An 11,842-nucleotide genomic window follows, 5' to 3' on the forward strand; every position below is an offset into this window, starting at 1 on the left:
GAAGTCAGGCGGCAGCCGCCGAAGTTAAAAAATTACTTGATGCAGGGTTCATTCGGCAATGTTACTTCCCAGACTGGGTTGCAAATGTGGTGCTTGTTAAAAAGCCGAATGGCACCTGGCGAATGTGTGTAGACTACACAGACTTAAACAAGGCGTGCCCCAAAGACAGTTACCCTCTGCCTAAAATTGATAACCTGGTCGACTCAACAGCGGGTCATGCCTTGATGAGTTTTATGGACGCCTATTCTGGTTTCCATCAAATTCCCTTATGGAAGAAAGATCAGGAGAAGACGGCCTTCGTCACTGATCAGGGGTTATACTGTTACACGGTCATGCCGTTTGGTCTTAAGAATGCCCCGGCTACCTTCCAACGAATGATAAACACAGTGTTCTTTGATCAGATTGGGAGAAACGTCGAGGCATATATTGATGATATGATTGTTAAGACTAAACTTCAGAAAGATCATCTGACGGACCTCCGAGAAACTTTCGCCACACTCAGGCGGCACCATGTCATGCTCAATCCCAAGAAATGTGTATTTGGAGTTGAGTCTGGGAAATTTCTCGGATTCCTTATCAATCAGAGAGGAATAGAGGCGAACCCTGAGAAGGTGCAGGCGATCATTGACATGCAGTCGCCTCGTACCATCCGAGAGGTTCAGAAGTTAACAGGTTGTCTGGCGGCCTTGGGGAGATTCCTAAGCCGATCAGGCGACAAATGCCTATACTTTTTCCAGACAATTAAGAAAAAGGCAAGGTTTGAATGGGGGCCGGATGCTGAGGCCGCCTTCCAGAAATTAAAAGTTCACTTGCATTCCTTGCCGAGGCTGGTCAGCCCTTTGCCCAAAGAGGATCTCTACATGTACCTGGCCGTCTCTGATCATGCGTTAAGCGCTGTGCTCCTTGCTGAAAGGGACGGCTGTCAGCTCCCGGTCTACTTTGTCAGTCACGTACTGAAAAATGCCGAGTTGAGGTATCCCCTAGTGGAGAAATTTGGTCTTGCACTCTTCATGGCTGTTAAAAAATTGAAGCCCTACTTTTTGGCACATGCAGTCGTCGTGTATACCGACCAACCAATCAAGCGGCCCCTTACCATCATGGAGTCGTCAGGACGAATGATCAAATGGGCCATAGAAATACAGAGCCTCGAAGTTACTTTCGAGCCTAGAAAAGCAGTGAAGGGGCAAGCCTTTGCTGACTTTATTGTAGAGATGACTCGTCCTCCTGACTCTCAAGTTCCAGACCAAGTCTGGAAGGTATATGTGGACGGAAGCTCTACTTCAAATGGTTGTGGAGCAGGCGTCGTATGTCAATCTCCAGAGGGCGACAGGTTCGAGTATGCTCTACGCTTCAGTTTTCAGGCTTCAAACAATGAGGCAGAATATGAAGCTTTACTAGCCGGGATCCGCATGTGCAAGGCGGCAGGGGCAAGAAAAATAGACGCCTGTTCTGATTCACAATTGATAGTGAGTCAGTACAATGGCGAATACGAAGCAACCCATCCGGCCATGATCAAGTATTTACAGGCGGTCCGACAAGCAGTCGGCTCCCTTGAGGATTTCCATCTGATCCAAGTGCCGAGATCAGAAAACAACCAGGCAGATGCACTGTCAAAATTAGCATCATCCGCCTCCTCCGATACTCCTCGAACTGTTTTTTGGGAAGTAATGGAGAAGAGAAGCATCGAGGAAAACCCTATTGGAATCCTAGACAGAAGCTCAACCTGGATGGATTCAATCAGGGCATATCTGACAAACGGTACACTGCCGGATGATCCTCAACAGGCGGCAGCACTGAAAAAACGAGCCTCCTGTTTTGAAATGATACAGGGAGAACTTCATAAGAGGGGGTACCTTCAACCCTTCTTAAAGTGTGTTACTCCTGAAAAGGGACGAGAGATACTAGATGATCTTCACTCTGGTTACTGTGCTTCTCATATAGGTGGTAGGATGCTTGCTCAAAGGGCAAGGCGGCAGGGCTACTTTTGGCCTACTTTGGAAGCAGATGCAATGGAGATGGTGAAAAAATGTGACAAGTGCCAAAGGTTTGGCAAATTAATTCACCGTCCGGCTACTGACCTCACTACCATTCACAGCCCACTACCGTTTGCTAAGTGGGGCATGGACATTCTGGGTCCATATACGCCTGCTACAGGCGGCAGAAGGTATATACTTGTTGCCGTTGACTACTTCACTAAATGGGTAGAGGCGGAGGCTGTAAAGGGAATCAAGACAAAAGATGTAATTTCATTCATTTGGAAAAACGTCATCACTCGGTTCGGGGTTCCCATGTCTATGGTTTTTGATAATGGTCCCCAATTTGAGACGCCTGTTCTTAAAAGCTGGTTGGGAGACCAAGGAATTGCACACTACTTTGCATCTGTCGGCCGTCCACAAGCAAACGGCCAGGTAGAAGCCTTTAATAAAATCATCTCAGACGGTCTCAAGAAAAAGATTGAACGAGCAGGCGGCCTATGGGCGGATGAACTACCACATGTTCTCTGGGCCATTAGGACGACTGAAAAAGGGGCGACTGGAGAAACTCCATTCCTCCTAACTTATGGTGCGGAAGCTGTTCTTCCAATAGAACACTACGAGCCGACTCTTCGAGTAATGCTATATGACGAAGAGGCAAACTGGGAAGCCATGCGCCTGACATTAGACTCACTTCCTGAAAAGAGGGGCAATGCTGTTTTGCGCCATGAGATCTATCGCCTGAGAATGACTAGATCATACAACAAAAAAGTACACAGGCGTCCACTCAAAGTAGGGGACTTTGTACTTAGAAAAATGGAAGCAGTTGGTAGGGCTAATGAGTCTGGCAAACTAACTCCCAACTGGGAAGGACCCTACCGAATCTATGAGGAAGTCAGGGACGGTACCTACCGTCTGGAAACACCAGACGGACAACCGTTGCCTCGAACTTGGAATGTAGATAACCTTAAAAAATATTTCTTCTGAATGATGTAAAGTAAAGAGCTACTTAATAAAGTTTGCACTTACTATTCAATTTTGTATTACGAGGGGCATGCCGTCTGTACCTTTACAGTCGGCTACTCTCCATTGAGTTTTTCACTCTATCTTCAGAGGGGCATGCCGTCTGTACCTTTACAGTCGGCTACTCTCCATTGAGTATTTTACTCACAATACTTAGCTAAAAAGATTAGGGCCTGGCCGACCCTGTGTCTAACAGGCGGCTACCCTTCTTTTACTTAGCACCTACGTTCACCAAGAACTTACCAAGGCCATCGGCCGAATGATCAGACCAGGCGCCAAGCCACCTGATCAAATCTACAAAACTAATACGACCTGTCCCAACATCATAGCAGGCGTCCGACGGCATCCCTCCGGATGAAATTCGTCGCAGAGAGCAGCTCCCTTTTGGGTGGAACATTGTTCTATAAACTAATTACACGGCACCTATACGACTGTCCCCAAGGGCAACCACGTAGCCGTTTTTGAGACAAGGATAACTCTATCACTAACCAAACCAGTGGTAGCAGCTGACATCTGAGTCAGATGACCGCCTGTATTACTTGGGATAAATGCAGGGGGTACCTATTGAGTTAATAGCTAACAAACATTGGCAAATCAAGGGGTCTAGCCGGCCTACGCCGCCTGGTACCTCTACTACTCAATCTAGATTGTGACGAAGACTAAGTAACTCCTATGTTAACTTAATAGTCACTCAAACTTAGTATGGAGCCTAAAAGGTATGAGTCGTCCGCCTGTTTTTAATAAACAGGGGCTCTCAACCACTACTCTTGCTAGGTTAACAAATTACGAGTTAAAAGCCAACATTGGCAATAAAGGGAAACAACCGGTACCCGCCGCTTGTTATCCTACTTAATTCCTTGGCGACTAGGTAATACTATTTACTTGGTCAGACCGATTGAATAAATAGTTCGAATACCGATTGAATAAATGGCCGACTGATCGTCTATCCTGGAAACAGACAACCAGTCGTCCAGGGGCATAGGCGGCGTACTTACTATTTGTACCTGTCTGCAACGTTCGGCCATGTACAACAGTCGGTCTAGTGAACAATGGGATATTAGATATGGAATACTTAGACAAATTTGAATCAAAACAAAAATTTGATTAAAAATAAGCCGGTCATTAAAGACCAGCAGAATATTCAAAGCCCCGGCCCCCTGGCCGGGTAAATACAAAGCAAACGGCACGCAGGCCGTAAAAAAAAAAAAAATACTTTAAGCTTAAGAAGGGGGCAGTTCAGTATTAGCAGCTGCCGCCTGGTCAGCACTCTTCTTGCTGGACTCGGCTTCAGCTGCACCCTCTTTTGATGCCTTACCCCCAAGTGGCACAAGCGCCACAACCGGCTCTTCCTCCTCCTCCAACGTATCTCCCAACGCCTCTTCTTCAGCAGCCGCCAGGATCTCTTGATTATATGTTTCCGAACACTGGCGGTACGTTCTTTCCCATGAGGCAAAGTCGGCATTGGGGAACAGGCGACCCCAGGTCATGCGCTGGATTTGAGCGGAGTCTTCCACCATCTCCCGGACGAGCTCTTTCTTCTCTTGCTCGGCCTTTTCCGAGAGCTCTTGGGTAAGACTCTTCTCTTGGCTCACCAGGCGTTCTTTTACGTTGGCCAAAGATTTCTCCATGGCTTCGTAAGAGTGCATTTTTTGGCGAAGAGGTTTCAGCTCGGCTTTAAGATTTGTGACGGTCGCCTCCAGCTCGTCATTCTTCTTCTGGGCCGCTTCTAACTGAGCCCGAACAGCGGCGGTAGCCTGCACCTGATAATAAAGAATATCAATGGTCAGTACTTCATTTTGGGCAATTTGAAACATTACCTTATCACAGTTGGAGGCGGCCATAGCTTTTGCGGCCTTTACCTCTTTGTTTTTCCGATCAATCGGCTTGCGAAGGCTGTTAACTCGGAGCAGGGCCTAAGTACAAAAAAAAAAAACGGGCGTCAGTTTCCAAACACAAAAAAGATAACAGGCGTCCTGGAACTCAAATACTCAAAAATATGCTAAGTATACCTCAGCAAGGACCCCTGCAATCCCATCAAGGTCAAGGGTGCCGGCACCCCTGACCGCCTCCCTTTCAGATGGAGGAACTACTTTGATCATGGACTTGGCTACTTCAACCAAGTCAAGCCCCTGAGGGCCGGCTGCATCAAGCGTAAAAAAAGCAAGTTAGACCTAGTCAAGAAGGAAGCAAGTGTGAAAGTTTTTACAAGTGATTGTCCATACTTCTAGGCGGCCCCGCCGGGGTTTTAGAAGAAGTGGCCGGCTGCTTCTCAGCCGCCACTGTTTTCCTGGAAAACCCAGGAGAGCTTGCAACAGTCGTCCTCCGGGCCTTGGGGTCCGGCTGTTGCGAGGAAGAAGCTCTTGGAGTGCCAGACTGAAAACAAAAAGAGTTAGTATATGCATAAGACAACTCCTAAAAGAGGAAGAGTTTTCGAAGCCTACCAAGGGTGCACCCTTGTTGGGGGAGTCGGCACAAGACTGTTGCATGAGAGAGGCCCGCAACATGGCCGCCGCAGTCTTGGATGTTGTTATTTTACTCATGGCGTCAGCTGCAAAAAATAAACAGCAAAGTTAGTAAAGATCCCAAGTAAACAAGGCGTGAAAAAAACAGAGTATTTGTCAGGCCGGCTACCTCTAGAGCACCGACTGCTGAGGCCACAGGCGGCCAAAAAGTACTCGTCATAGAGCCACTTGAAGCTCGGGACGCAGTTTAGGGGTACTTGCTCTCGTACCCCTGAAGTAGAGTTCACCCTAGTCTCTACTTTGAAGAGTCCTTTGTCTAGGATCTCTCTTTTAGCCTTTGGGGGAACAGGCGGCATGCTGCGGCCGCCTGCGAGAAGAGGCGGATCCCTATTCCACTTGTTAAAACGTTGGTTCAGCTCCGTGTCTGAACCCTCAATGATAAGGAAGGTGTTCCGCCAATCCTTCCATTTGTTCGCCTTACCTCTCGTCATGAGGTAACCCCTATGGCTTGTTAATTGATACCAGCCGGTACCTCCCGACTTAGGGGTCCGGCTGAGATAGTTCATGTGGGCGAAAGCCTCAAAGCTTGGCTCCACCCCGTACATTTCGCACCCGGCCACATAGCCGAGTACGTTTACCCAAGAGTTGGGGGCTAACTGCCATAACCCCAAATCATACCCATCTAAAATCCGCTGAACAGCCGGATGTAATGGGAAGCGCAGTCCAGCTTTGATGGCCGCCACATAGCAGCCAAAGCAGCCGTCATCATAGCTGGTACTAGCCGGCCAGACGACAGTGTCTTCTGGATCCGGCACGAACAGTAAAAATTCCGGGCCCATTCTGTGGTTAGCAATAAAGCTCTCCACTTTGTCTTGCATGGTTGCGATCCGGCCCCGGGGTACCATGCAGTAGTAGGGGGCGTTTTCCTCTCTGTAAGAGGCGGACGGCTCCGCCCAATTGTCCCCCTTCTCAACTGCATGAGAAAGTCTCGCCTCTTGTAGGCGGCTATGTCTTTCTTCTGAGCCTGGAGAACTGTGGCCAGAAGAGCTGGACTCGGACTCGTCCTCTGACGAGTCCGAAGAGGACGACTCCTCCCCTCTCCCAGAGGGGCCCGCCTCCTCTCCCTTAGAAGGAGCAGGAGGAAAATTAGACATATCAACGGTAAGATGGGAAGGGACCACCTTGGCCCCTCTCTCAGAACTGTCGGCTTGGCAGCCGCCTCGTTTCAATTCTACATCTGGCGCTTGGTCAGATGTTTCACTAATGAGCACCCTTTGGGAGGAGCCGTCTGAGTTTGATATCATAGCAGTCTTTTTTGTTCTGGCCATCACGTTCTGCATAGACACAGATACAGTCGGACTTTGTATAAAGGGCAAAGATGGGTCCAGAAAAGGGCAGGCGGCACTCCTAGTCCTAGATTCAGCCGTCCCCGGTGACCGGCTGATCACTAACTTAGGTCGTGTCGTGTGCTTCCGTGGTGCCATTTCAAAAAATAAAAAGAAAATTAAGAGTAAGAGAACTGAGTTACCTGAACGAGTGACGGTTGATGAAGTTCTGGAAATCCGGTGCAGTCGGCTTGTCAGAACAGGCGGTAGGCAGAAAAGGTCCGAAATGTCAGAGCAAGTTCAGGGGTCCGAATGTTCTCGCAAAGTTCTCAAATGTGAAAATGACCGAAGTCAGCACTTCCTTATATAGGCAAAGTGAGAAGGCGAAGGGTCGCTTCCAAATTCAAAATTTGGGCGGGAAAATCTCTCGGCCGTTTGCAAGGTGACACCTGTAGCAGGCCGTCGCCTGTCACCGTGCGACACCTGTCACAGGCGACACGTGACCAGTCACGTGCCACCTGTGAGGGGCAAATGATTAGGGGATTTTTATCCACCAATCACCGTCTGACAAGTGGACCAACCAGGTTCCGCCACGTGTCCTTCACGAAGGCCAATAGGAGCCTGCCACGTGTCAATCACAGATACGTCCTCTACGGACCAATCGAGGCACGCCACGTGTCCACCCATGCCAAATGGGAAAACCGGCCAACAAGGCCCAATCCTGTCTAGAGGCCCGGTCAGCCCTAGGTTTACCCTAAACCTAGAGAGTGGCACGCTTCTCAAGACTATAAATACTTAATTAATCCTCATTAAAAGGGATCAAGCAATTGAGAGGCAATTGATCAAGCAATTAATCTCACCTGAAGAACAGAGAAGAACAGAAACATTACGGAACACTAATAACCGGCTAATCTCGCTAACAAAGCCGATTACCAACATTAAACACTCTCACCTAGAGAGGTCTTATTACTTTAATTTCCGTATTAATTACTCCTTAATCAGGTACTAACTTGACCGTTGGAGGGGGAGCTCTCAGGAGTCTCCGTTATTTTGCAGGTACAGGCGTCCGGTTCCAGTCTCGGAATTGTAACTCTCCCGCAGGACATCAGAAAACCCCGAAACAGTTATATTGCTGAATTACTTTGTTGTCTTACCCTCTCTAATCACCTTTTAAGATTACATGCCTACAAGGCTGCAACATATATATGTTGCAACTTGCAAGTTAAAGAAAACGGGTGGGGAAGTAGAAGTATTCAATTAGATCGATCATCAACTGTTTTAAGTTTTAATAATCAGATACATTTATCGATTATCTATACATACCAATGATAGTATGATACCAATCGTACCATACATTATTATTTATTACATATACTGATATACATATAACTAATATACATTAAATATGTCATATTGAATCAATTCCAATTTCCAAACATTTGTGTTTCTTACAATTTATAAGTTACATAAAGTTAAGAGTACAGTAGTGTTTTTATTAGTACGTAGCTATGAATAAAAAAAAACATACTATCCAAATCCATTATCCCATGATCCGTGTCACCGTCTTATATTAAATATCGGCCATTGATTTGCATGTCATCTAACGGCCTATCATCGCACACATTCCAATTCACGATCCGTGTGTTTTCTTTTCCACCAATCAGATCACTCTTATCATCGTCTCTTTAGTACTCTTTTTGATTTCTCTCTCGTTTTCTTAATCCTCTTCTGTAATATTATCAATTTTTTGAAGCCATGGCTGCTAATATGCTCACTGCTCTCTCGTTTTATCTCTCATCTCCTCTTCCTTCTTCCTTTCTTCTTCTTCCTTCTTCTCCCTTCTTCCGTCTATGTTCTCCTTTCTTCCATCTCGTTTCTCCGTCTCCATCCACCGGCACCACGCATGACGGTTTTTATGGTCAAATTCGACCACGAAACTCTAGATCTAGTTGTTTCATGATCAAATTTGGCCTTTTAAAACCAAATTTGAGGCCAAATTCAGGATTAATATATAAGGTGTTTTCGTTCTTCCTTTTTTTATTTTCTGTTTTTCTTTTTAATTTTTTTTCAAGTTGTGGGCAACGGAGGGGGCCGAGTTAGGGTGGGTGCGGCGGCGGTTAGACTGGGTTCGGGTGGGTGGGGAGGGAGGATTTTTCGAGGGAGGGAGGGAGTTTTATGGTGGGTGAGCAATTAGAGTGAGTTGGGGGGTTTCGAGGATGTTGGGTTTCGTGGGGGTGGGTGGGGTGGGGTTACGGTGGGTTTGGATTTTTTTGTATGGGGTGGGGTGGGGTGTGTTACGGTGGTGGTGGGTGTGGTTGGGGTTGGGTCTGTTTTTTTTTTTTTTTTTTTTTTACAGTGACGGTGGTGGGTGGGGTGGGGTGGGGTGGGGTTTGTTAAGGGAGTGGGGTGGGGTACGTTACGGTGATGGTGGTAGGTGGGGTGGGGTACGTTACGGTGATGGTGGTAGGTGGGGTGGGGTATGGGTCTGGGTTTTTATTATTTACGGTGACGGTGGTGGATGGGGTGGGGTAAGGTTTGGGTCTGGGTTTTTTTATTTACGGTGGGTGGTGGGGTGGGGTGGGGTGGGTTACGGTAATTATGGTGGGTGTGGGGGTGGTGTTAGGGTGGGTCTGGGTTGACGTTGGTGGAGTGGGGGTGGGTTACGGTAACGGTGGTGGGGTGGGGGTGGGTTACGGTAACGGTGGTGGGTGTTAGGGTGGGTCTGGGGTGATGGCGGGGGTGGTGTTAGGGTGGGTTACGGTGGTGGGTGGGTGGAGGGTGGTTGGATTGGGTGGGTGGCCAAATTTTTTCATTTTTTCATTTAATTTATAACTCCTAATTTAGTTATACAAGAATATAATTTTAATTTTGTAATAGCAAAACAATTTACAAATTTAAATCAATAATTATATGTAAAAAAAATTGTATAGTTAAATTACATTAAACATCAAATATATTTCGTGGAATTCTAACAAATTGTTAAAGGCTGCAAATAGTTCAATTTGAATGGAACGGGTTGTAAACGGTTCGGTTTAAATAGTTTGTAATCGGATCGGTTTAAACGGGTTGCGGTTTGAAAATAGTTCGGTTTAAACGGTTTAATGGGTTATAACAGTTCGGTTTAAACGGTTAGCGGGTTGTAAATGGTTCGATTTAAACGGTTTTTTCCTACGGTTTAAACGGTTTCGGTTTATAAACGGTTCGGTTTAAACAGTTAGCGGGTTAACATTAATCGGTTCAAACGGTTTCGGTTTATAAACGGTTTGGTTTGTTATTGGTTTACGGTTCGTAACGGGTTAACATTAATTGGTTCGGTTCGGTTTCGGTTTGACATTATACGGTTCAGTTCGGTTTTCGGTTTAAAATTAGCGGGTTATAAACGGTTCGGTCCGTGATGGTTCGGTTCGGTAACGGACGGTTTCACGGTTCGGTTTGAAAAGTCCCACCCCTAACCATTAGTAATTTTACTTATAAATAATGCCACATTACGCAATTAGGTTTTCCACTTGGTTAACATACCAAGGTCATTAAGAAAATAAACTTGTATTTTTCCGGTAATGGTATCTACTGCACTTTTTTTTTTTTTTTTGGATAACATTTTCTACATAGTTATATTTTTCAAGTAGTGAAAGATTCAACAATGCTACTTAGCTAGCAATATAGGAGGGAGCCCAAATTTATCTATTTGATAAACTTATTATGCATATCAAATGGCAATATTCTAAATAAGTATCCTTGAATTGTGTGCAAATTGATTTAAAAATATTATAATCAAAGTTTGGCCACGTGTGATGGAAGACACCGGAGTTAACGTCGTTAACTCTTCCTCCCATCTTCTTCTTCCTCTTACCAGTTATCACCTTCTTCTTCTTCCTCCCTGTTTTTTCTTCCTCTTACTACCTTCTTCTGCTTCCTCCTACCCCTACCACCTTCATCTTGTTCAAGTCCCTTTAAATTTGCCAAGACCAACACCTGCACAAACAGATTGAACACCACCATTTCCGGCGGCTAAACAAAAACCCTATGAAAACATTGAGAAATTTAGGGCATGGTTAATCCTAAAGGGTAGGGTTTGTCATTTGCTTCCAATTTTCCATTGTAGCGTGTACTTTCACCATTAAAGCTCTTCAAATTTGTGTGATGGAGGAGAGAGAATAGCAATGTTAATGGAGGAGCTCAAGAATGGTGTTAACGGAATCACGGATTACACAAAGCAACATCTTTTTTTTTAAACAAAAAATGTTCCCTACGTTGTCCACTAGTTGTTCAGCTTTGACTTTTGCATCATTAAAAATAAATTGTGTTGGATTAAAGTTATTGTATGTTCTCCGTTTCATAATACTTGGTACGCAGTGAATTGACACAAACATTTAGAGAGTAAGAGAGAAAAGTAAGGTATTGTTTTTCGGGATATTTTTTTCCCACCCTTTACCCCTAAAAATCTTATCCCCACATTTGATGGGGACAATAGGTGACAGGCTAAAGTCATATCACCTAATCAAAAGAATTACCTAAGTCCTCTAGTTAAAGTAGATAGGAAAGTAGGGTCGAATCCGCAGGGAAACAAGTCTTTCTATTCCTAAATAATTAATATAATATAAACTATTAAGTAACCGAATTATTGTTATAAGAGTAAAACTAATAATCAAACTAAAGCAAGTTGAGTAAGGAAGAAAATCAATAATAAAAGGCATAGGGTATAGGTTCACCAATAAATAATATTCCAGGATAAAAACATGACAATCAATTATCAATGCATAAATTAGGGCTTTCGCTACGTATTACAATCACATAATTAATCTACCAGTATTAAATTGCATCTCTCGAATCTTGACTTAACCATTTATAAATTAACCTGCCTATTGAAACTAAGCCTAAACATCAATTCTCATCTCTCGAATCTCAAATTAATATTGCACAACTCATACAATTAAACAAGTGCTAATCTAATTGCATAGTAGTAAACCAATCATAGGAAATTTATCTAAAACATTAACAATCAACCATAATAAATTACCCCTTCATATTATTTATGGATCCCCACAACCCTAGAAAATAA

This window comes from Chenopodium quinoa, unplaced genomic scaffold, assembly GCF_001683475.1.
Source record: "Chenopodium quinoa cultivar QQ74 unplaced genomic scaffold, ASM168347v1, whole genome shotgun sequence".
Classification (NCBI taxonomy): Eukaryota; Viridiplantae; Streptophyta; class Magnoliopsida; order Caryophyllales; family Amaranthaceae; genus Chenopodium; species Chenopodium quinoa.